Source organism: Sorex fumeus, unplaced genomic scaffold (assembly GCF_029834395.1).
Source record: "Sorex fumeus unplaced genomic scaffold, SorFum_2.1 ptg000063l, whole genome shotgun sequence".
NCBI classification, from domain to species: Eukaryota; Metazoa; Chordata; class Mammalia; order Eulipotyphla; family Soricidae; genus Sorex; species Sorex fumeus.
The window spans coordinates 59498977-59526478 of record NW_026606120.1 but is presented as its reverse complement, the minus strand read 5'-3'; the positions used below and the strand labels follow the sequence as shown (position 1 = coordinate 59526478).

Below are 27502 nucleotides of genomic sequence, written 5' to 3'. Positions count from 1 at the left end.
CATTCACAATTGCAACTCCAGTGGCTACAGAGTGAATGCTCGCTTACACCTCATCATAGAAAATCAAAGAATTCTAACCCAGGTATTTCTGACCCTCGGTATCCAGGCTGCTTAACTTTTTAGGACATTCCTCACATTCTTACTTTGGACAACCTGGCAGGCTACCGAATGTAACCTGCCCACACGGCAGAGTCTGGCAAACTCCCCGTGGCGTACCCAATATGCCAAATACCAGTAACAATAATGGGCCTCATTCTCCTAACCCTGAAAGAGCCTTGAATATGGTACTCTTTAAAATCTCAGGGCTAGGATGAACGAGACATTACTGGGGCCTGCTCGAGGCAATCGAAGAACAACAGGATGATCGTGATCGTGATCATGATGACACAGGACTGAAGTTTTTATATTTGAAAAATGTTAAGGATCTCCAGGAGTCCCTACATCACGCTGAGTGAGTGGCACCACCGGGTATGGCTCCCCCTCAAAATATTAGAATGGTATGTTAGGTTCTTATGATTTAAGAGTGATACTCAATACTACTTGTTCTTTTATAATTATTCAAATAACTTAGGGGACTGGAGAGATACCACAGGAGGTAAGGCACTTGCCTTTAATGCAGACAGCCCTGGTTCAATCTCTGACATCACATATGTCTCCTCTGTATTGCTGGGTGAAACAAAAAATTAATTAAGGTAATAAATTATGTATTTGTAAATTACTTATCTCTTATAGTATATTACTAAATTGATTTCATTTGGAAACTAAAATTCAGATAATGATTTATCAACTATCTTTACTATTGACAGAAATAATCATGAATTTATGTTTAGAAAAAATTTTTTCTTATTTAAAAATTTTTGTTTGTATTTTGGGCCAAAATGCAAATATTAAAATAAAAGTAAAAAGTAAAGTAAAAGGCCCTCCCGTTGATCATCGATTTGCTCGAGCGGGCCCAGTAACGTCTCCATTGGAGACTTTGTTATTACTGTGTCTGGCATATCGAATACTCTCGGTAGCTTGCCGGGCTCTCCGAGAGGGGCGGAGGAATCGAACTCGGGTCGGCCATGTTGGCTGCGTGCAAGGCAGACGCCCTACCCGCTGTGCTGGAGCAATACACAGCGGTAGGGTGTTTGCCTTGCACGCAGCCAACATGGCCGACCCGAGTTCGATTCCTCCGCCCCTCTCGGGAAGCCCGGCAAGCTACTGAGAGTATCTCGTCTGCACGGCAGAGCCTGGCAAGCTCCCCGTGACGTGTTCGATATGCCAAACACAGTAACAACAAAGTCTCCAATGGAGATGTTACTGGGCCCGCTCAAGCAAATTAAAATAAATATTAAAAAAAATATAGAGGCACCCTGCCCTCTGTACTATTGCTCCAGCCCCTTTCTTATATTTTAAAATACTGAACTATTAGCATATTAATTTTGAAAAATCACAATTGTGATAAAAAATGGCATCTCTTTAGTCTCATTAATTTAGTTATCAAATTTATAGCTAATGCATATAAATTTATAAGATTCCATGCATTTCTTGGCATTTTATGAATCTCCAAGGTTATAGTCCTGTGCCAATGGGAAATAGCATTAATAAGTAGTTATTAAGCCAATATTAAATTTTTTTATTGAATCATTTTGAGATATACCCTTACAATGTTGTTCATGATTGGATTTCCATCATATAGTATTTCAACATCCATTTCTCCAACAGTGTACGTTTCCCAGCACCAGTGTCCCAAGGTTCCCTCCCATTACTCCCCACCCACCTCTATGGCAGCCTCTCTCTCTCTCTCTCTCTCGCCAATATTTTCAGGATTGAAATATTAGATAGGGCCAGAGTTATTACAGAGGTTAAAGTACTTGTCTTGCATGAGGCCAAAACAGGTTTGATTGGTCGCATATGGTCCCCTGAGCATATGATCCACAAGCAAAAAAATTTTTTTAGATGATGGAAATACTAAAATTTTAAAACCAACAGATTTTAAAGAGAATGATTTCCTTATCCTTGTTCCTTTCATAGCAATATGAGCACTTATGAGTAGATGAATAAATTCACGTGGGCATCTAAAGGAGACTATCGTATATCAAGACAGACATGATTTCATAAGCAATACCATAAATTTTTGAGTAAAGTCGTTACTTTTATCACTTTCATAATTGTACTAAAGAACTCCAGCCCTGCTATCGCTCCAGCCAAGCTGGAGCGATAGCACAGCGGTAGGGCGTTCGCCTTACAAGCGACCAACATGGCCGACCCGAGTTCAATTCCTCCGCCCCTCTTGGAGAGACCGGCAAGCTACCGAGAGTATTCGATATGCCAAACATAGTAACAACACAGTAACAACAAAGTCTCCAATGGAGACATTACTGGGCCCGCTCGAGCAAATCGATCAACGGGAGGGCCTTTACTTACTTTACTTTACTAAAGAACTAAAATGTCTCAACATTCATTTGATATGCATTTGCTAAGATTCTAGTTTTTAGTCAATACTATACAGGAGTAAGTTTTCATGAGAAAATGATATTTAATTGGACATAGAAAGTAGGCTAGGAGTTAGATAGGGGAACACAGTGGGTACGAATAATCTAATCAGAGAGAACAGAATATGCTAAGGCTTTAAGTAATGGTTAAAGGCTACTGGATTCAGAACTGTGATGGAGTTGGTGGCAGAACACCTGCCTCGCAAGTGTGAGAGCCTGGGTTGAATCCCCAGTAGTGCCAAATAAAAAAGAGGGTAGCAGTTTCTAGAAATCGAAGAAAGGTTGGGGTAGAAAATGAATTGGAAGAATGGTATATAAAAAGTGACTGGAAGAGTTATTAAGGAACTACATCATTTAGGACCCTGTATGCCTTTTTACGAATTTGAGACTTTGTATTAAGTTATGGGAAACCAGATCCCAGAGGTCAAAGAATAGTGGAGTTCTGGTTATAGTGCAATATCTGATACAAAAACCCACCAGAATATAGCCCGATATAACATGTGGTTACCCAGGGGAAATGACTATGTATATAAAGGGTTGTAATATTAAACTCTAACATTTAGGAGTCCAGCAGCTTGCTGTTGAAATTGTTAGAAACATTCAGACCAAATCATAAAAGCCTTATCTCTGAATGAATTTATCTGCAAGTACGTGAAAAATATTCCCTTTCTCAAAACAATTTCTACAACCCTACTCCATTTTCCCCCTCCCATCACAGTTTTAAAAATGTGTTTTTGGATCAGATTCTAAATATATCTAGAAATTTCTGTATTAAAAATCTAGGTTTAAATATAAATATATTATCTAGACTAATAACTTGTGATTCATATCAGGCACTGAAAAATGAAATAGATAACACCTTTGTTTCTGTCCCTCTTGTTTTGTTTTGCGGCCACATCTGGCCATACTTAAGGCTTACTTACTACCAGCTCTGCATTCAGAAATTGTTTCTGGTGGGTCTTGGGAGACAATACAGGGTCTCCATAAAAGCTCAAACACAGATTGGCCTTGCGCAAGGCAAGCACCCTACTCACTGCACTGTCTCTCCAGCCCCTATTTATATCCCTTCTCTCTTTAAAAGATACAAACATGAAAATATAAAATACATGGATAAATTGCTGAAGTTTAAGAAAACTTTGTAATCACACTGATTTTCTTTTTCCTAGAGTGCCCACTCCTAACCAATAACAGAACTTATGGCTCTGTACTTGACTTGTTTCCATGCTTGGTTCAGTGTGGTGCTTGGGGATCAGTAGGGCCATCCAGGGAGTACCAGAGCGAAGGGAGGAGATATTTGTTACCAAGGATCTAACTCAGCCTTGCACATACATCACTTGAGATATCTCTTGAGCCTTCTAAAGATGGCATTTCTAAAAGAACATTTTGGAATCTGGGTGGAAACACTTAAAATCATAAGGTTTTTCCTCCCAGTAATTCATTGTATTGCTTTAGGAACTGGCCATCCACCTAAACCTTTGAATGAAAGTCTCTCTGTCTCTCTGTGTCTGTCTGCCTGTCTGTCTGTCTCTCTCTCTCTCTCTCTCTCATTTTTTTGAGAAATTATAAAGTCTTTTTTAATGTTCATATGTTTTTGGTGAAAACAAGAACTTTATGTTTTATTTTTACTCTCATACATTAAAGGCTTGAAAGGTAAAATTATCTTGCTGGGGATTTGCAAGGTTGACTAATACTTAACTAGTCTTGGCACAAAGCATAACCTGTGCTACCTTAAGGGAAATGGTGAAGTTTTTAAAACTTTTGAAAATCACTTTAAATTTTTCTTCAGAGAAGAATTTTGGTTGTAGTAAATTTTAACCGTGGAGTTCATGCCCATTTCAATTAGCCTAATTAATGGCTGAATAAACAGCAATACTCCTAGAAAAAAAAAAAAGAATTTCTACTTCCACATGCCCAGTTGCAAACAGTCCCTTTCTCTTCATCACTCCCTGACCAGGATATCAGGGATACTGGTTCTTGGGGTGGCTACATCAGTAAACATGTTGTTTACCCAGATCCCGGAAGCAAATGCGGCCCGAGTGACATCTTATTATTTCATCCTTACTTTGGACAAACTGGCAGGCTACCAAATGTAACCTGCCCACACGGCAGAGTCTGGCAAGCTCCCCGTGGCATACCCAATATGCCAAATACCAGTAACAATGATGGGTCTCATTCTTCTAACCCTGAAATAGCCATGAATCTCAGGGCTAGAAAGGAGAAGACGTTACTGGGGCCTGCTCGAGGCAATCGACGAACAACAGGATGGTTGTGATCGTGAAATTTTAACCTATTTCTTAGATCCCCTTAAAGCCTTTAGTGTACAAATATGTGGATGGACTTCAGATAATTGTTTTACTCGATCCCTCACACTCCTCAGCTATACAGCTTTCAGGCCAAGTAACATAAACTATAGTAAGCATCACTTTTTACTGTTTACATCATTGGTCTTTCCTGATTTTCACTGAAAATCTGTGTATACCTTTCACTGATATCTGTGTATACCTTTCTATTTGCATGATTGTTTTTCTTTTTTTAATTACAGATTTACAAAGTTATTGCCAGTTGAGTTTTAGTCGTTTATTTCAACATCTATCCCACCACCAGTGTCAACTTCCCTCCATCAGTATTCCCACATTCCTCCCCATCCTAACTGCCACCCTATTCCCACCTGTTATTGTGATAGGCACGTTACGAAGTTTTAGCTTAGATCTCATGTTTTCAATTTTGTTGAGTCTGTGTTAGGGATATACAGCTACACCACTCACCCATATCACCAGACTAGCTGAAGCCTGGATGCCTGTTCACCCATTACTTCCCATTCTCTTCTCCCGCCCTCCCTTGACTTCTTTCCTTTCTAACTACTGGAGCCAAGGGTGATCTAGGCATCTCCCTTTTATAATAGTACATTTCCTCTTCCAGTATTCTATATGCCATCTGTGTATGCCTTGTAAGAATGAAAAAGAGCTCCAATATTCTAGACTGCAGCTATACTCAAAATGATGTTCTTACTGCATCAAAATTATGAGATAGGAAGGGCTGGAGCAGTAGTACGGCAGATAGGACAACAGGTGGCAACCCAGGCTCAGTCCCCAACACCTGAGCCAGCCAAGAGTGACCCCTGAACATTGCAAAGTGTGGCCCAGAAAACAAAAAAAAATTATGAGATACATGTTTAACTAGTCAGGACTAGTTCCAGACTGGTTCCTCATGTTCCATTTGCTCTCAATGGAACAAACGTCTCTGAATGCAGCGGTTGTGTGTACCTAGGTTGAGAAGTCAACATGATGAACGACCTGGCACCTGAACTACGCAGAAGGAAGAGAGCAGTGTGGAACGCCTTCAAGAGCGTTGAAGAAGTGGTTAAAAAGATGAAGAACCTCCGGCTCTGGGCACATCTTTTCGACTCGACTGTTCTTCCTGCTCTAACATACTCCTCAGAGACCTGGGCTCTACAAAAACAGGATGAGAATGCTATTTGGGTTTCCCAAAGAGAAATCAAAAGAACTATGCTTGGAATACCACATTTCACTCAAGTGAGAGAAGGAATCCGGAGTTCTAACCTCCGTTGACGATCAAGAATAAGGGACTCTGTCTCGTTTGCCAAAGTGTCCAAAATCAGATGGACTGGACATGTAATGTGATTTAGAGAGGACCACTGGCCTAGAGCTGTTACCAACTGGATTCCACGGGACGTCAAAAGAACACATGGCGACCCACCTATTAGATGGTCAGACTTCTTCGTCAAAACCCTGAATGAACAGTTTGAGGCTTTTCATGTTCCTGGAGTGAGCAGATGCCATTGGGCTACACTAGCACTCAACAGGGACGAATGAAGACATTACTTGCACCTGCTCAAGCTAATTGATGAGCAACAGGATGACAAGTGATACAAGTGGTATTTAGCACTGTCCTCCCATTGTTCATCGATTTGCTCGAGCAGGCTCAGTGACGTCTCCATCGTGAGACTTGTTACTGTGTTTGGCCTATCGAATATGTCATGGGTAGCTTGCCGGACTTTGCTGTGTGGGTGAGATACTCTCGGTAGCTTGCCAGGCTCTCCGAGAGGGGTGGAGGAATCGAACCCGGCTTGGCCAGGCCGGCTGTGCACAAGGCAAATGCCCTACCACTGTGCTGTCGCTCCACCAACAGGATGACAAGTGATACAAGTGATGTTTAAAATTACTTTATTATTGTTCCAGTAGCAGACTTTTATCCATATACCTCCTTAATGACCAAAACTGTCACCAGATATTTCCTGGGTCTTGTTTGTTTGTTTTGGGCCACACCCAACGGTGCTTGATGCTTCTCCTGACTCTGCACTCAAGAATCACTCCTGGCAAGCTTTAGGGACAATATAGGGTGGCAGGGATTGAAGCTGGTTAACTACAGCAATATACGTGCCTTATCCATTGTACTATCTCTCTGGCCCTGTTAGGCAAAATCCCTCTCTCGGACACCATCACTTAAAACAATAATACATATAAATATTTGTCATGCATTAAAATTAATAATCTGCATTTATTTAAAAATCTATTTTGTCTAGCTGAAGAAGTTCAATAAAACTTTTACCAAGAGGCTGTATGTATTGAATACAATAGATCAACATTTTTCAACCAGGAATCAAATGGTCCTGCTTTGAACAGAGTATTCTTGGGAGTTTGGTAGGGCAAGAGAGTAGGAGTCCAACCAATAGGACAGGATGGCCACAGGAAGGAAATAAAGTCAGATGAGGGCTAAAGATCAAGAAAATATGTTGATAAATACTGCAATAGATAACTTTTAAGTTAACAGTCTTTTGACTTCCTAGCAGCCTTCCTTTTTTTTTTTTTAAGGGATAATTTTATTTGGTTCTACCTGAAATTTTTGCCACACATTTGATTTTTAAGGCAAGAGACTATCTTTTCACTGTTGTGCTCCAATTTCACATCATAAATCAATGAAGTTTGCTTGTTGAATAAATGCTGATACTGAAATGAAATCAGACTGATAATGTAATTATTTCTTATATTCTGTAACAGTAAAACTACAATTGTTCTTAAATATCCTATGAAAACAGAATTATTAAAATATATTTTGGGTTATCAGTAATATAATCAGAATTCTGGACATTATCTATGTTCCCATTTTTTTTAAATTTTTTTATTATTATTAGTGAAACACCATGAGGTACAGTTGTAGATTTACAATTTTTTGTGCTTGGGTTTCGATTATACAATGATCAAATACCCATCCCTCCACCAGTGCCCATTTTCCACCACCATGGATAATATCCCCCCACCCCCATCCCCCCATCCCCCCCTGCCTCTGTGGCAGGGAAATCCCCTGTGTTCTCTCTCTCCTTTTGGGTGTTGTGGTCTGCAAAAGAGGCATTGAGTGGCAAACATGTTCAGTCCATAGTCTACTTCCGACATGCATCTCCCCTCCTGGGAGGATCCTCCAAACACCCTTTATTTGGTGCTCCCTTCTCTATCTGAGCTGCCCTTTCCTCTAGAATGCCCGGCTGGCCTCTAAGCTATGGAGTAATCCTCCTGGTGCTGATCTCAGCTATTCTTGGGTATTAATCTCATATTTTGTTACTTTATATTCCCCAGATGAATGCAATCTTTCTATGGCTGTCCCTCTCTTTCTGACTCATTTCGCTTAGCATGATACTTTCCATGTTGTACCACTTGTATATAAATTTCATGACTTCATCTTTTCTAACAGCTAAATAGTACTCCACTGTGTAGATGTACCAAAGTTTCTTTAACCAGTCATCTGTTCTTGGGCATTCAGGTTTCTTCCAGTTTCTGGCTATTGTAAAGAGTGCTGCAATGAACAAACAAGTGCAGATGTCACTTCGACTATACTTTTTTGCCTCTCTGGGATATATTCCCAGGAGTGGTATTGCTGGGTCAAATGGGAGCTCAATTTCTAATTTTTTGAGAATCGTCCATACTGTTTTCCAGAAGAGCTGAACCAGTCGACATTCCCAGCAACAGTGAAGGAGTGTCCCTTTCTCGCCACATCCATGCCAGCATCGGTTGCTTTTGTTCTTTTGAATGTGGGCCAGTCTCTGAGGTGTGAGATGGTATCTCACTGTGGTTTTGATCTGCATCTCCCTGATGATTATTGATGTAGAGCATTTTCTCATGTGCTTTTCTCCCATTCGGATTTCTTCTCTGAGAAAGTTTCTGTTCATTTCATTGCCCCATTTTTTGATGGGGTTGGATGTTTTCTTCTTGTGGAGTTTAACCAGTATTTTGTATATCCTGGATATCAACCCCTTGTCAAATGTGTATTCGACGAATATCCTTTCCCATTCTGTAGACTGTCTTTGTATTTTGGTCACTGTTTCTTTTGAGGTGCAGAAGCTTCTTAGTTTAAGATAGTCCCATTTATCTATCTCTGTTTTCACTTGCTCGGCCAGTGGCGTGGCATCTTTGAAGATACCATTAGCTTCAATGTCATGGAGGGTTTTGCCAACTTTGTCTTCAGTGTACCTTATGGTTTCTGGTCTGATGTTGAGGTCTTTAATCCATTTTGATCTTACTTTTGTACATGGTGTTAGGCAGAGTTCTGAGCCCATTTTTTTGCATGTAGCCGACCAGTGATGCCAGCACAATTTGTTAAGAGACTTTCCTTACTCCACTTCACATTTCTTGCACCTTTATCAAAGATTAGATAATCGTATGATTGAGGGGAGATGTCAGTGTATTCAACCCTGTTCCACTGGTCTGCAGTTCTGCCTTTGTTTCAGTACCATGCTGTTTTAATTATTACTGCTTTGTAGTAGAGTTTGAAGTTAGGGAGGTTGATTCCTCCCATTTTCTTTTTCCCAAGAATTGCTTTAGCTATTCGTGGGGGCTTATTGTTCCATATAAATTTCAGGAGTGTTTGCTCCATTTCTTTGAAGAATGTCATGGGTATCCTTATAGGGATTGCATTGAATTTATACAGTGCTTTCGGTAGTATTGCCATTTTGACAATGTTAAGTCGCCTGACCCATGAGCAGGGGATATCTTTCCATTTCCTCGTGTCCTCTTTTATTTCCTGAAGTAGCGTTTTGTAGTTTTCTTTGTACAGGTCCTTTACTTCCTTAGTTAAGCTGATTTCTAGGTACTTGATTTTCTAGGGCACAATTGTGAACGGGATTGTTTTTTTCATGTAGCTTTCTTCTCTCTCACTGTTTGTGTATAGAAAAGCCATGGACTTTTGGGTATTGATTTTATAGCCTGCAACTTTACTATACAAGTCTATTGTTTCTAGGAGTTTTTTGGTGGAGGATATTGGGTTCTCTAAGTAGAGTATCATATCATCTGCGAATGGTGAGAGCTTGATTTCTTCCTTTCCTACCTGAATGCCCTTAATATCTTTTTCTTGCCTAATCGCTATTGCAAGTACTTCCAGTACTATATTGAACAGCAGTGGCGAGAGTGGGCATCCTTGTCTTGTCCCTGATCTTAGAGGGAAGGCTCTCAGTTTTTCCCCATTGAGGATGATGCTTGCTCTAGGCTTGTGGTAGATGGCTTTAACTATGTTGAGTAAAGTCCCCTCTATACCCATTTTGGCCAGGGTTTTCATCATAAAGGGGTGCTGGATCTTGTCAAATGCTTTCTCTGCATCTATTGATATGATCATATGCTTTTCATCTTTTCTTTTGTTGATATGATGGATTCTGTTGATTGATTTCCGAACGTTAAACCATCCTTGCATCCCTGGGATGAATCCTACTTGGTCATGGTGTATGAACTTTTTGATTAGTAGTTGGATTCTATTTGCTAGTAGTTTGTTGAGGATATTTGCATCTGTGTTCATCAGGGATATCGGCCTGTAATTCTCTTTCTTTGTGGTATCTCTGTCTGCTTTTGGTATCAGTGTGATATTTGCTTCGTAGAAACTGTTCGGAAGTGTTTTTGATATTTCAATTTCGTGGAAAAGCTTAAAGAGAATTGGGAGTAAGTCGTCTTTAAAGATTTGGAAGAATTCACTAGTGAATCCATCCGGGCCAGGACTTTTGTGCTTGGGGAGAATTTTTATTACCATTTCAATTTACTTGATGGTGATAGGTCTGTTCAGGTATTCCAGGTCTTCTTGGTTCAGCCTTGGGAGTCTGTAGGAGTCTAGGAATTTATCCATTTCCTCGAGGTTTTGATGTTCTGTGGCATAAAGCTTCTCAAAGTACTCCCTGAGGATCCTTTGAATTTCTGTAGTTTCTGTTGTAATGATCTCCTTTTCATTTCTGATTCAGTTTATTAGGGTTTTCTCTCTCCCTTTCTTTGTGAGTTTTGCTAGAGGCTTATCGATCTTGTTAATTTTCTCGAAGAACCAGCTCTTGGTTCATTGATCTTTCGGATTTTTTTTTGGGGTTTCCATCTTATTAATCTCTGCTCTGAGTTTTATTATTTCCTTTCTCCTGTTCGGGTTGTGCTCCTTTTGTTGGTCCTTCTCCAAGCTCTTAAGCTCTGAGGTTAGGTTATTTATGTGTGCTCGCTCCTCCTTCCTGAGGAATGCTTGTAGAGCTATAAACTTTCCTCTTAACGCAGCTTTTGCTGTGTCCCATAAGTTTTGGTAACTCGTGTTCTCATTTTTATTCGTTTCTAGGAATCTTTTGATTTCTTCTTTGATTTCATTTCTAAGCCACTCGTTGTTCAATAGCGCACTGTTTAATTTCCAGGTGTTTGATTTAGTTTTCTGTTTTTGTGTGTGATTTACTTCTAATTTCAGCGCATTATGGTCTGAGAAGATTGTTGATACAATCTCTATCTTCTTAATTTTATGGAGGCATGTTTTGTGGCTCAGCATGTGGTCTATCTTGGAGAATGTTCCGTGTACGCTTGAGAAGAATGTGTATTCAGCTTTTTGAGGATGAAGTGTCCTGTATATATCTACTAAGTCCCTTTCTTCCATTGTTCCATTGTTTCGCAGCCTTCCTTTTTAAAAGTGTTTAGGAGGGACTAGATCTTTATGTCGAAAAGACACATGTCAATTTCAGTATCAAAACAGTTGCATTATAGGTTTCTCTTTCTTCCAGTTGGCCCCAAAGAGGCCCAGCAAATGAGAGAACATTGTAAGCCAATAAGCTGCAAGGTGGATATATACTGAATAGACCTCTCAGAACTTCACTCTAAGGGAATTAGGTAGGGAAGGGAAGTTTTCAAAGATCACTCTGCCAGCCTAAACAGGGTGATCACTGTGCCACAACTCTAGAATAACTAAGTTTAGAAATATAGTAAAAGTTTTGTTCACAAGCTATTCAAAATTTCACCAGCACTGGGGCTACTGCGATCATACAGTGGGTAGGGTGTTTTTGGATCCTTGGCATCCTGTATCGTCCCCTAGCACTGCCAGGAATAATTCCTGAGTACAGAGCCAAGAATAACCCCAGAGCATTTATTGGGATGAATACTGAGTCAGCCAAATGGATCTGTGCATAGCCCGCAAGTGCAGTGCTCTTCAGGCACTGAGGTGCTGAGGATGGTATTTACAGCCTTACACATGGCCGGTCCCTAGAATCACATTTGCACTTTGGTTTTTGTATTTTTTGTTTTTATATTGGGGCCACACCTGACAATGCTCAGCAATTACTTCTGGTGATGCTTGGCAGACCATATGTGGTGCCAGAGATTGAACCTGGCTTAGCTGTATACGAGGCAAGCCTTACCCATTATACTTATCACTTCATCCCCTCATTCCCAATTTGAGAAAAATTTTATTTGAACTCCTAAAAATGTGTACATTTCACACTGGTAAAACAGAACGACTTGAATTTGATCTTCATTGTGAATGTAGGCAGAGCGATAGCACAGCGGGTAGGGCGTTTGCCTTGCATGTGGCTGACCCAGGTTTGATTTCTCCATCCCTCTCAGAGGGCCCGGCAAGCTACCGAGAGTGTCCCGTCCGTATGGCAGAGCCTGGCAGGCTCCCCGTGGCATATTTGATATGCCAAAAACAGTAATAACCAGTCTTGCAATGGAGACATTACTGGTGCCCGCTCAAGCAAATTGAGGAATAACGGGAAAACAGTGCTACAGTACCCTCCTCCTCCCCCCCCCGCCCCCCACCAATTTCTCCAGCACTAGTTGATACAAAGTAGAAGAGAATATGATATGGCTAACTCTTCCTAGGTAGATTGGTTCGGGCTGAGAGCACTGGGACCATTCTCAGAATGGGGGCGAGCCAAATTACCTCGCTTCTCCCCACAACACACATACACATCACCCAAAAAACCTAGGAGCCACCATCCACATCTGCCATCTTGCCGGCAGAGAGATGGGAAGTGCCACATCTCCAAAACAACATGATACCACCAAATCTTCCCAGGTAGACTCTTCTGGGCTATAACTCTGGGACCTTATTGGAATGGGGGTGAGCAGATTCCCCTTTCTGCCTGAAGGCACAGCAGCCACACCTGACACTCTTCGATGTACAAGTGACCCAACTCCATAACTGAATTTCATCTAACTGCCAAGCTGCCAAATTATTTCAGCTCCTGAACCATGCGACACCTCCAAATTTCATAGTATTGTCAGCCCAGTAAGATCACAGCAAACCTGATTGCAAAGTTGCAGAGAAGACCACCAAGCTCGGTGAGCCTAAACAATGACACAGAAGGTTCGACCAGCACTAACCCACACAGGAGATCCTCAGACACTCATTTCAGCAACATCAATGTGAGATACAACAATTACCACAAAGAGACTCTTACGGATCTAAGTTTTGATAATTCTATTTGCCTTTCTGTTGTAATAATGTGAAATAAATGTTTGCATTTGCAAGGGGCCGGGCTTGGGTTGTGGGTTTGAGGAGGAAAGACCACACTGTGGTGAGATTGGTGGTAGAATATTTAATACCTGAAACAACTTTTTTATTATGAAAAACTCAGTAAATCATGTTTTTATATATATATATATGTATATATATACATACATACATATATGTGTGTGTGTATTTAAGTACAATTTTTAAGCACTTTTAGAACAATCAACTTACCTCCTGTACTATTGCTCTGGTCCCTCTTTTTTCTTATGTGTTTACTTTCTCTTGGTTTGGTTTCTCTTTTTTGTGCATCATTTTAAAGTTTATTTGTTTGCCTGCCTTAATTATTATTTTTCTTTAATATTTAAGTGACATTGCATCATAGCATTATATCAATTTCAGACATTCATCATTAAGAATGAGGCATGTCCATTTTGTTCTGATTTATGCCTCCTTGCCTCAATGTTCATTTTTAAACGTGGCAGTGAATAGTCATGTGAACTGAGTCTTCTCTCACTAGGAGTAACTCCTACTCTCATTACCACCAAACCTTTATGCATCAGCACCAAGGCCATAGTGCTTAGTATTGCATCTTCTAGCATTCATAGTCCTTTCTTTGACAGAACTTGCTTCCTTCCATACTTTTATACGAAAAGGTACAGATCTTGGACTACTCCAGAGTTCCCTATAGCAAAGCCTCCCAATAGTCTTTCCTTCCATTAAAAATTTGGAAGTTGGGGCTGGAGAGATAGTACAGTGGACAGGAAGGATGCTTGTCTTGCATATGACTTACCCGAGTTGCATCCTGGGCAACACATATGGTTCCCTGAACAGTACTGGGAGTGATCCCTAAGAACCAGAAGTAATCTTTGCATATTACCAGGTGTGAACCAAAAACCAAATCAAAACAAAACAAAAAGAATTTGGAATTTCTTTTATAGCCTAACATTGCTTTCTTAGAAGATATGTCTTTCGTATATGACTTTAGCAAAGTAAGCTATATTAGAAAGTTTCTAAATATATCTGGCTTATCGCTTCCTTTTCTTTTTTTTTTTTTAAATGTTTGTAACTTTAAACACCCTTATTTATTTGTGATTTACCAAGTTGTACATAATACAGTCATTTCAGGTATTCAGTGTTCCAACACCAATTCTACCACCAGTGTGACCTTCCATTCAACAATGTCCCCAGTTACCCAATTACCCTAGCCTGCCCCCTTAACAGTCGCAAAATAATTTATATTGCTTGCTAGAACAAATATCTCAGATGGTATCACCAAAGTCATTGTCCACAGATTTACTTTCTGTAAGGATTTGAGCTTTCTGTGCTATTATTTTTGTTCATTGAGCTTAGTGGGCTTTTACGCAACTTTCCCATCTAATTTTCATTTGAAGATGCTGCATATTCAGCTGTTTACTCCAGAAGACATGAAACTGTAATGTTTCAGCAACAAGACGGCACAGCTGTGTCATTTATATGCTGGTAGAAGTAAGTGTGGGTGGAGTGCTGGTCCTTTCCAACAGGGTAAGGACTTAGCCCACCCCCTGTCCTGAGAAGACCTCAGAGATCAGAGCCTAGAGGCTGGCCTACCTAGTTTGGCTCAGCTTCAGCGTCTCTGAGGTCGGTCATGGAACTGGGCTGTCTATATGCCAGTGGAAGAGTCACCCCCTTTTCTGGGGGGGGAAAAATCACCCACCCCTAAAATTCACTTTCTTTAAGTGAACAAACAATAAGCACTCAAGTGCACAAGGTTACTACCACCTCCCTTGATTCTTTCAGCACAGCACAGGTGGCATTATCACCTACTTCAATTCTAATATATCTGAATGAAACAACATTTAGACTTCTAGAGAGCAACTATTCCTTCATCCTATAGATTATCCCACTAACATTTTATGCCGTTCTTTTCCCAATACAGCTCATAGATTGCAAAATGATCAAAAATATTATAAAGGGTAATAAACGATGCTAATATTACTGTTCTGAAAATTTAAGATCAATTTAAGAATTTAAATTTAAGAAGTTATGTAGAAAAGGGTGTGTTTTAAAACTGAACACCTTTCACTATGTGTCTTCCCAATATAAGTTTTTCATTGATCTTCTACAAAAAACCAGCCACTCATAACTATTCATCTAAACTAATGCTCCTATTTTTGGGATAATTAAGGTTAAATATCTTGAGAGAGAGTGATTTTTTGTTTGTTTGGGGGCACACATTCAATGGTGCTCAGGGCTTACTCCCACTTCTGCACTCATAGATCACTCTTTTTGGGGTTCAGGAGGCTATTAGAGGTACTAGGGATCTAACCTATGGTGTCCATGTCCAAGACAAGTAAGTGCCCTGCATGCTGTACTGTTGTTTCTGCCCCTGACTTAATTGTTTAAAATCCTGATTTAAGCTGAGCAGATGGACATTGTAGATAGCACACATTGTACCTGTTTGCCCTCAGTCTTTTCCCATTTACTTCCTATAATCAGAGAGAATGCAATGCCCACCTAAATCTAGACTGAATTTTAGTGATATGGGATTATGACTCTCTAGTACATTTAACCTCTAATATATGGTCCTTACTTTTTTGTGGTCATTGTCATTTGTTTTCTGCTCTATGAGGTAATGTTGGCAGGGTAGTTAGACGGGGGTGCTGTGACTTGCTTATGTTCCAAAATCTAGCAACAGAGTCTTTACTGAATAAGCATATTGAATCTAAGTTTTCTTGCATGTCTTAAAGTATTAGCCTTTTTTTCCTTCTTGTAAGAGAAAATTTATTTTTGATTTATTTTAGGCATTTTGCTTATCTTTTCTCACTACATCTTGATTCTGACTTCTTAATAGATTGTGGTCAATTCCTAATGTAATAAGTAACAATTAAGAAACCTTTCCTAATGTCTTTTTTTCTATCTAAAAGGGAGTGTGACATCTTAACTCTTGGTATAAACACATTTTCCCCCATTAAAAATACATATGCTATATTTGGTTATCTTGGTGTTTTAGAAATCTTGAAAATTTTCCAGATGAAATAAAACCAGTGCTACCCCTTTTATCCAGCTAAATTATTTCACATACAGCATCTTATGCTGGGTTCTGAATTCTAACCATTGGAATTTATATTGTGCTACCAGGATTAAAAATGTTTACACTGTGATGATATGAAGCAGCAAGTATCTCTAATGCACAGTCTTTGTCTTTCAGATTTCATTTGCTATAAATGTTTATATTTTAGATTCTATACCTTGGCTGGAGATGAAACTTTTCTCCTTCTTTTCTTCTTGAGCTAGACAAATGTGTTTATTTTTCTAAGGCAATGTTTTTTTTAATATTTTTATTAATAAATTTAGCTAACTATTTGTACCTAATCTTATTTTAGGGCTTGAACTTTAGTTGTAAAGCTCATATATAAGATAAAAGAATATTCTTCTTGTTAATTACCTTTAGGAAGGTATTATTGAAGTCATAATACACATTTATATAAACAGAACAGTTCCATCATTTTTCATATGACTCAGTACAGTACAATTATAGTTCTGTTCACATTTATCACACTATTTATTTCTTCAGAAGCTACTTCTGAAAGTTATTAAAAGCTACTTATACAGAGCTATTTGAACCCAACACTGTTAGGTTTACTAAGTTGAAAAATAATCTAATGTTCCAACTTGTGACTTAAATTTCTTGTTGACATATACAATATAATCCCTTCACTTATTTTATATATGTGCTATTACTATCAGTAGATACACTTAAAATGTCTCCAGTAAAACTGTCAGTGGAGGGCTTAAGAAACTTTCTGTTTGATCTCAAGTGTGTTGTAATAGTGAAGTTGGAATCTAAAACCATAAGACTTCAGTGTGTATGCTGTATGAGTGTTCCACAGAATTCTGTACCACTTCAGTCTTGATTATCATTGCTCTTCAAGATCTTTTTCTATTTCACTCAGGTTAGCTTTGATGCAGATATATTTTCATTTTTCTAAAAACTACCATACTAAGGTATTTTTCGTTTTGTCATCTTTGAATTTCAATTATGAAAAAACATTTTGTGAATTAGGGCAATCTCTGAACCAGTGAGTTGCAACCTCTTGCCACTACAGGGAAAATGGATCAGTGTATAATACTGTAAATAATATAAAAGCTTAGTCAAGAGCTAGCAAATAAAATTATTTTAGGCCCCAATCAGGGACACAGAAAACACAATTTTGGACCTTAGTTTGAAATCTCTGTTAAGTGTTTGCTTCTATCTTCCGTTCACACACCTCTCCAAAATTATATATATGTAAGGTAAGGTAAAGGCCCTCCCGTTGATCGTCGATTTGCTCGAGCGGGCCCAGTAACGTCTCCATTGGAGACTTTGTTGTTACTGTGTCTGGCATATCGAATACTCTCAGTAGCTTGCCGGGCTCTCCGAGAGGGGCGGAGGAATCGAACTTGGGTCGGCCATGTTGGCCGCGTGTAAGGCGAACGCCCTACCCGCTGTGCTATCACTCCAGCCTATATATATGTACATTAATCAAATTAGGTTTTTTTTTATTTGCAGTGCCCAAGATCGAACCCGGGACCTTACCGGGCAAGGGAAAAAAAAAAAAACAAGCTCTGCTGCTAATCTATAGCCTCAACCCTGCACATACATTAACATGGGGAGATGGGGAAAGCAAGTGGTTTAAACTCATTACAGAGTGTAAAATTAAAAATAGCTATTTTGTGAAAGCCTTGTGAAAATGTATTTGAAGAGTATTGCTAACAAATTCAAAAGTTCATCTTTTCAAACTCAGTTTAGCTCAATTTATGGTGTTTACTTACTGTTAAAACTTATAGAAAACGTTCACAGTTCAGTTTCATAATATAAAATGTCTGTCTAATTAGGCATTAAAGAAATGTTGGTCAACAGGTATAATGTTGTCAGACTTTATAGCTAATGTATGAATGCAGACATGACCTCCCAAATAGATCAAAGACTAATCTCTTTGACAGTTATAAGATGGCTGAGCTTGCCATGGGCCTTTAGCTGCTGCACATTGAAGTTATTTGTTTGGAAAGCATGCCCGAGGAATGAGATTGTGTTTATAAGGATGAGCAGGTAAAAGTAAAGATTGTCTTCTGACATTTCAATGAATCCTTTCAGTCTTTGGTTTACTTAACATTTAGACTATTTGCTGGTAGGGGAACTGGCTTTTTCACATAAGCTTTGTGTCACTTTAAATTGCATGTTAATTTTCTTGCTTGATGATTTCTATATATGCAATTAAATACTCTATTTAATCTATTAAAGTTTTATTACTTAGAATATAATAGATGAAATTCTAATAAACTTAATTTTTTCTGATACTACTAAATTGAGGTATAATTTCCAGCCTATCCCTTTAGTTTTGCTTTCCATGATTAAATGTGTTCCCCAAAGATAATTTTCATTTTTATTAAAGTAATCTGTTTCTTTGTGTAATACAGTATTTCAAAGTTAACTTTTTATATACCTTCAAATATTTTTCTATTTTTCATCTAAAATAATTACTCTAGGTAAAATATAAACAATATTTTAGAATTCTTTCTTTGTTTTATATTCATATTTTCTTTAATATTGACAATATATTAAAGTTCATTTATATTGTATAAAACCTTGAAAATTTACAAGAAAATGGAATGATGTTGCCATACATAAGTTTTTGTTTTTTTGGGTTTTTTTTTTTTTTTTTTGCTTTTTGGGTAACACCCAGCAATGCTCAGGGGTCACTCCTGGCTCTGCACTCAGGAGTCACTCCCGGCGGTGCTTGGGGGACCATATGGGATGCCGGGGATCGAACCCAGGTCGGTCGCGTGCAAGGCAAACGCCCTACCTGCTGTGCTATCGCTCCAGCCCAAGCCATACATAAGTTAATTTGTGTTTTTTTTTGTTTGGGCACCACACACCAAGGTGCTAGGGAAAGTTGATTGATTTTAAACAAAAATAAGACTAAAGTGTGATGATCTTGCTTATTTACATCTAAAGGTTGCTATATTGTATATTAAAAGGTAAAGGTAATCTGTAAATATTTTTAACTAACTTCTTACAGCAACTATTGTGATAGAAAAAAATGATCATTATCAAGCATTTATTTGGAGGCTAAGCAGATATTTTAAAGGGCTGGAGCACATGCTTTGCATGCAGGGGCCCTGGATTAACTGCATGGGCCTCTAGCACACAGCTGGGAGTAGCACCTGAGTACTGCCAGGTGTGTACCCTCCAAAGAAAATTGTTTAAAAGACTGAGTACTTGTTTGAATGTAGTATAGAAATGTTGTTTTGTGTTTTGTTTTGTTTTGTTTTTTTCGAGACTTGTTATGTCTGACAAAGGACCCCAAATTTTAGGAGGAGAAATCACTGTCACTGTCACTCCCGTTGTTCATTGACTTGCTCAGGTGGGCCCAGTAATGTCTCCATTGTGACACTTGTTACTGTGTTTGGCTTATCAAATACGTCACGGGTAGCTTGCCAGACTGCCATGCGGGCGAGATACTCTTGATAGTTTGCCGGGCTCTCTGAGAGGGTTGGAGGAATTGAACCTGGGTCGGCCAGGTCAGCCACGTGCAAGGCAGATGTCCTACCCGCTGTGCTATCATTCCAGCCCAGAAGGAGAAATATTATTTAAAAATACAGAGGAACTAGAGAGATAGTGTAAGGGTATGGTGCATACCTTGCACTCAGCCAGCCCCACTTAGATCCCAAACACCACATGGGCCCCTGAGCACACCAGGTGTGACCCTCGTTGTCTCTCGAACACTTCCAAGATAGTCTTGGTCATCCCTGGCACTTAGGGCCTGAGTAGCACCACATCCCCGGGCTCTTTCATTGAACTGCTGGTCTTGTTGACCAAGAATTGCTTGAAGGGAACTCTAGGCCTTCTGAGCCCTTGGATCATTCCCCCAAATAGTCACTGTCACTGTCACTGTCCTCCCGTTGTTCATCGATTTGCTCGAGTAGGCCCAGTAACGTCTCCATTGGAGACTTTTGTTGTTACTGTGTTTGGCATATCGAATACATCACGGGGAGCTTGCCAGGCTCTGCCGTGTGGGCGAGATACTCTCGGTAGCTTGCCGGGCTCTCCAAGAGGGTCGGAGGAATCGAACTCGGGTCGGCCATGTTGGCTGCGTGCAAGGCAAACGCCCTACCGCTGTGCTATCGCTCCAGCCCGAAGAGTAAAACAAGCAAATATTTTGAAGGGATAAAGAAACTGATTTAGTTATATCTGGAGAGGTAGCAGTTGCATGTTTTCCTCAGTTGAATCTTTCTTCTAATCCCTATGTATTATAATATACTTTATTGCTGAATTTTTAGAATTTTTAACATATTATCTAGTGTGCCTATGGTGCCATATCATGCCCTGAGTTCTCAGTACCACTGTTCCCCAACAAGCAAAACCCACTAAAATTCATAATATGGGAAGCATTAGTACAGAGATTAAATCACTTGCCTTGCATGAAGCCCAATCCAGCATGTTCCCCAACAGCATATGATCTTCAAGCACTGCTATGTGTGTGATCCCTTAGCATAAAGCCAGAAGTAAGTCCTGGGTATAGCCAGATATGGCCCAACAAGAGAACAAAAACCATAAACTTCACTTAAAAGAAAGTTCAGTCTTTTCATATTTCGGTTATAAAGTTTTAATTAAAATTTTGCATTGGTTATTTTGTTGGAAAATTAATTTGTGGGGGCATCTAGGTGGTCCTGAGGGGACCCAAACAGGGTCAGCTACATATAGGCAAGTGCCTTAATTCCTGTACTCTCTCCCTGGTCCTCCAAACTAAAATTTCTTATCTACTAATTTGAATGCTACTTGTCAGAGTGTACTCTTTTGTTTTCTTTCCTAAAAGCATGTCCTTTTGACTGAAAAAGTTAATAGTATTATAAGCTTTACTGAGAGACATTTTCCTCTTGTGTCATTTTACAATTTTTGAAACTGACTTGCTACTTTAGCTTCAGAGTAATTTTTTGTATCTTTAATGAGGCTTGTACTGCAAAAATTACATACCTTTAATACACACACACACACACACACACACACACACACACATACACACACTTGTCCAGGAATATATACTTATTCAGGAATACCATAAAGGATCTTTAAAAGTTAAGTAATTAAAGGAAGCAATTCTTACTGTTTTACATTTTCACTTTGGATTAATTAGTTCTTGGAAAGCATAATCAATTCTGTAAGTTTCCATTACTAGCAGTTTGTTATAGGTGAATTAGATTGTTATAATTAAGTTATAGAACCGTTTCAAATTTTAATTAGATTTTCATACTCATCCCATTTTTAAATAGGAAAAGTAAGCCACAACAGAATTGACTTACCCGGGGCTAGAGAGATATCTCAGTTGACTGAATGCATGTAAAAAGCATGCTTTGCATGCAGGAAGCCTGGGTTTGAACCCCATCACCACATGGTCTCCCAAGCACAGAGCCACGAGTAGCCACCATATACTACCCAGTGTGACCCAAAAGCAAACAAAAGAATTAACTTACTTAAGATTCATTCATCATTTAGGAAAGTGACTTCACTCTAGAACCAAGGTTTTGAAACACCCCTATTTTCGGGGGGGGGGGGGGAAGTAGGGAGAATCTTTTATTCTGCACTACTTTCCCCACCTAAAACTATCTCCGTTAATGGATCAAATAGAAAATAACCCCCAATTACATTGAGTATACTACTACCCCACTGGTTTATTTCAGTGTCCCCTAGGGGGCTGATATTAAGTCTGCTTTAGCTAAGTAGACTCTTCAAAGAATAAACTCTGGAAATAGAACTACATTCAGATCTCAACTCTACTCCAGCCCCAAACCTTATTTTCTTAAATCTCTAAAATACAGTAATAATAATAGTGTTAAGAGTGTTTTGAAGATTAAATTAGATAATAATACCTATTAAGCACTATATTATGCATAAAATGTTATAAGCACTCTCTAGATGTTGTTATTATCATCTATTGTTTTTGTTTGGATGTCCTTTTCTTGTTTTTTGGGTCACACCTAGTGTTGCTCAAGGACTTCTACTGGTTTTATGCTCGAATGACCATGTAGTACCAGGCATGGAACCCAGGCCACTGCATACAAGTCATGTGCTCAGCCAGTTAGTTAAGCTAATTCTCCAGCTCTTTATCACTTACTATTAATAAGATCTTTGGTTCCCAACATTCCCACATTTACCTTCTGTTTAGTCAAGTCAGAAATTGACTAATTATCAATATTTTATCTTGATTATGAAAGTATTTCATAAATGTGAATTAAGCCAAATTTAACTTCCTTGAGTATAATTTTTTTGTCATTATTCAATATATTAATGGATTCCTTCACAGTGACTAGATGAGACTCTGGAGTCACTTTTGACTTCTCTTTTTTATAAGACCCATATTTTTTTAATTTATTAGTGAAACTTCATGAGGTACAGTTGTAGACTTACAGATGTTTGTGTTTGGGTAATTATACAATGATCAAGTACCCGTTCCTCAACCAGTGCCCATTGTCCACCACCACTGATCTCAGTATCACTCCCACCCCCCATACCCCCATCCCACCCTGCCTCTGTGGCAGGGCATTCCCTTTTGTTCTCTCTCTCTTCTTTTGGGTGCTGTGGTTTGCAAAAGAGGCATTGAGTGGCACTCATGTTCAAGTCTATAGTCTACTTCCAGCAAGCATCTCCCATCCTGGGAGGATCCTCCCAACATCCTTTATTTGGTGCTCCTTGCTCTATCTGAGCTGCCTTTTCACCTAGCGTGTGCAGCTGGCCTCCAAGCAATGGAGTGAACCTCCTGGTACTTATCTTGGTTATTCTTGGGTGTTAGTCTCCTATTTTGTTACTTTATGTTCCCCAGATGAATGCAATCTTTCTATCTCTGTCACTCTCTTTCTGACTCATTTCGCTTAGCATGATACTTTCCATGTAGTACAACTTGTATGTAAATTTCATGACTTCATCTTTTTAACAGCTGCATAGTACTCCATTGTGTAGATGTACCAAAGTTTCTTTAACCAGTCATCTGTTCTTAGGCACACGGGTTTTTTCCAGATTCGGGCTATTGTAAACAGTGCTGCAATGAACACACAAGTGCAGATGTCACTTCGACTATACTTTTTTGCCTCTCTGGGATATATTCCCAGGAGTGGTATTGCTGGGTCAAATGGGAGCTCAGTTTCTAATTTTTTGAGAATTGTCCATACTGTTTTCCAAAAGGACTGAACCAGTTGGATTTCCCACCAGCAGTGTAGGAGTGTAACCAGCCCACACGGCAGAGTCTGACAAACTCCCCGTGGAGTGCCCAATATGCCAAATACCAGTAACAATGATGGGTCTCATTCTCCTAAAGAGCCTTGAATATGGCACTTTCTTAAAAATCTCAGGGCTAGGATGAAGGAGACGTTACTGGGGCCTGCTCGAGGCAATCGACAAATAACAGGATGGTCGAGTGAAGGAGAGTCCCTTTCTCGCCACATCCGCGCCAACACTGGTTGCTTTTGTTCTTTTGGATGTGGAACAGTCTCTGTGGTTGAGATGATATCTCATTATTGTATTGATCTGCAACTCCCTGATGATTAATGATGTGGAGCACTTTCTCATGTGCCTTTTTGCCATTCAGATTTCTTCTTTGAGAAAGTTTCCGTTCATTTCATCGCCCCATTTTTTCATGGGGCTGGATATTTTCTTCTTGTGTAGTTCAACAAGTACTTTGTATATCCTTGATATCAACCCCTTGTCGGATGTGTATTGGATGAATATCCTTTCCCATTCTGTAGATTGTCTTTGTATTTTGGTCACTGTTTCTTTTGAGGTGTAGAAGCTTCTTAGTTTAAGATAGTCCCATTTGTGTATCTCTGTTGTCACTTGCTTGGCCAGTGGCATGTCATCTTTGAAGATACCTTTAGCTTCAATGTTGTGGAGGGTTTTGCTGATCTAGTCTTTAGTGTACCTTATGGTCTGATGTTGAGGTCTTTAATCCACTTTCATCTTACTTTTGTACATGGTGTTAGGCAGCCATCTGAGCCCATTTTTTTGCATGTAGCCGTCCAGTTTTGCCAGTACAATTTGTAAAGAGGCTTTCCTTGCTTCATTTCACATTTCTTGATCCCTTATCAAAGATTAGATGATCATATGTTTTGGGGGAGATGTCAGTATATTCAACCCTGTTCCATTGGTCTGCAGCTCTGTCTTTGTTCCAGTCCCATGCTGTTTTAATTATTACTGCCTTGCAGTAGAGTTTGAAGTTAGGGAGGTTGATTCCTCTCGATTTCTTTTTCCCAAGAATTGCTTTAGCTATTTGTGGGGGCTTATTGTTCCATATGAATTTCAGGAGTGTTTGCTCCATTTCTTTGAAGAATCTCATGTGTATCGTTATGGGGATCGCATTGAATTTGTATAATGCTTTGGGGAGTGTTGCCATTTTGACAATGTTAATTCTCCCGATCCATGAGCAGGGGATATCTTTTATTTTCTCGTGTCCTCTTTTATTTCCTGAAGGAGCATTTTGTAGTTTTCTTTGTACAGGTCCTTTATTTCCTTAGTTAAGCTGATTCCTAGGTACTTGATTTTCTGGGGCACAATTGTGAATGGGATTTTTTTTTATGTCACTTTCTTCTCTCACTATATGTGTATAGGAAAGCCATGGACTTTTGGGTATTGATTTTATAGCCTGCAACTTTACTATACAAGTCTATTGTTTCTAGGAGTTTCTTGGTAGAGGTTTTAGGGTTCTCTAAGTATGATATCATATCATTTGCGAATAGTGAGAGCTTGATTTCTTCCTTTCCTATCTGAATGCCCTTAATATCTTTTTCTTGCCTAACCACTATTGCAAGTACTTCCAGTACTATATTGAACAGCAGTGGAGAGAGTGGGCATCCTTGTCTTGTCCCAGATCTTAGAGGGAAGGCTCTCAGTTTTTCCCCATTGAGGATGATACTTGTTGTAGGCTTGTGGTAGATGGTTTTAACTATATTGAGGAAAGTCCCCTCTATACCCATTTTGATGAGTATTTTCATCATAAACGGGTGCTGGATATTGTCAAATGCTCTCTCCATCTACTGATATGATCATATGGTTTTATCTTTTCTTTTGTTGATGTGATGGATTATGTTGATTGATTTCCGAATGTTAAACCATCCTTGCATCCTCGGGATGAATCCTACTTGGTCATGGTGTATGATCTTTTTGATGAGTTGTTGAATTCTATTTGCTAGTATTTTGTTGAGAATCTTCACATCCATGTTCATCAGGGATATCGGCCTGGTAGTTTTCTTTTCTTATGGTGTCTTTGTTTCCTTTTGGTATTAGATATGGGCTTCATAGAAACTGTTTGGGAGAGTTTCTGTTTCTTCAATTTCCTGGAAAAGTTTGAAGAACTGGCAATAGTTCCTCTTTAAATGTTTGTAAAAATTCGCTAGTGACAGTTACTCTTTTGCAAACCACAGCACCCAAAAGGAGACAGAGAACAAAAGGGTGTGCCCTGCCATAGAGGCAGGGTGGGATGGAGGGGATGGGGGGATACTGGGATTAGTGGAGGTGGAGAATGGGCACTGGTGGAGGGATGGGTGCTCGATCATTGAAAACCTGAAACCCAAGTACAAAAATTTGTAAGTCTACAACTGTACCTCATGGTGGTTCACTAATAAAAATTTTTTTTAAAAATTGAAGAGAAAAAAAGAAAAAATATTCACTAGTGAATCCATCTGGACCTGGGCTTTTGTTTTTGGGAAGATTTTGATTACAGTTTCAATTTCCTTGATGTTAATAGGTCTATTCAGGCACTCTAGATCTTCTTGATTCACCTTGGGAGATTATAGGAAACCAGGAATTTATCCATTTCTTCTAGGTTCTCTTGTTTCATGGCATACAGACTTTCAAAATTGTCTCTGATGATCTTTTGAATTTTTTTGGTTTCTATTGTGATATCCCCCTTCTCATTTCTGATTTGGTTTGTTAGGGTTCTCTTTCTCTTTCTTTGTGAGTCTTGCTAGTGGTTTATCTATTTGTTTATTTTCTCAAAGAACCAGCTCTTAGTTTCATTGATCTCGGATTGTTTTTTTGGTTTTCATGTCATTGATTTCTGCTCTAAGTTTTTTTTTTATTTATTTATTGAATCACCATGGGAAAGGTTACAAAGCTTTCAGGTTTAGGTCTCAGTCATGCAAATATCAAGCACATTTCCCTTTACCAAAACTTGTTTTTTACCATGAAGAACCCCAATAAAACCCCACCCCCCACCCCTCCCAGTCCCTGTGGGGCAGATGAATTCTAGTTAACACTCTATCTGCTTTGATTAGATTCATTGTTTCAATAAAAGATTCACCACTATTATTTAGAGTTTACCAACCCCCCCAAGTCAGACATGCTGACAAAGCATTGTGAAGTGATTTGCTGTCTACAGCTGGGTTCAAGAATTATATGTTGGTTTTGGATTTCTGCTATTTTACTTATTGACCCTGGAAGTATTTCTACTGAAAGTCAGATAGTTAAGAAATTGGTTTCTGTGCTCTGGAGTCGTGGCCGTGCTGGAGAGCCGCTAGTGGGGGGCAACTGGTGGCCTTGGTAGGGCGTGAAGGGCGGACCGAAACGCCCCCCTTCCCATGAGGTTTTAGTCGCCCCTACACCCCCGGCTCATACCTGCTGTCCACAAGGCTCCCACGTGGCCGCCATCTTTCTTTCCAGAGGGAGGAGGGCGGAAGGGAGCAACACCCTTTCCCCTCCGGGCAGACATGATGGCCTGGATTAACGCATAGTCCTTTCACTTTTCTGTTCCAAGCTGCTGGGTTCTGCATTAAGTCCTTGTGCTTCTGGGACTGTGGCCGTGCTGTAGAGCCGCTCGTGGGGGGCAACTGGTGACCTCGGTAGGGCGTGAAGGACGGACTGGAACGCCCCCCTTCCCATGAGGTTTTAGTCGCCCCCACTCCCCCGGCTCATACCTGCTGTCCACAAGGCTCCCATGCAGCCGTCATCCTTCTTTCCAGAGAAGAGAGGGCGAATGGGGCAACACCCTTTCTCCTCCGGCAGACTTGATGGCCTGGATTAACGCATGGTCCGTTCACTTTTCTGCTCCAAGCTGCCGGGTTCTGCATTAAGTCCTTGTGCTTCTGGGGCCGTGGCCATGCTGGAGAGCCACTCGTGGGGGGCAACTGGTGACCTCGGTAGGGCGTGAAGGACAGACCGAAACGCCCCCCTTCCCATGAGGTTTTAGTCGCCCCCACACTCCCGGCTCATACCTGCTGTCCACAAGGCTCCCATGTGGCCGCCATCTTTCTTTCCAGAGGGAGGAGGGCGGAAGGGAGCAACA

The 27502-nt window shown here is 39.8% G+C and overlaps 2 protein-coding genes across 2 annotated transcripts in view; both read left to right on the top strand.

The window, feature by feature from the left end:
- The window catches only part of INTS2 (integrator complex subunit 2), a 186620-nt gene extending 168876 nt beyond the window's left edge, over window positions 1-17744 (top strand). The window contains exon 26 of the transcript XR_008794245.1: window positions 17728-17744. The gene's annotated coding sequence lies outside the window, so the exon portion shown is untranslated. The remainder of the gene's footprint in view (window positions 1-17727) is intronic.
- BRIP1 (BRCA1 interacting helicase 1) overlaps window positions 1-27502 on the top strand; it is a 158411-nt gene that overhangs the window by 108989 nt on the left and 21920 nt on the right.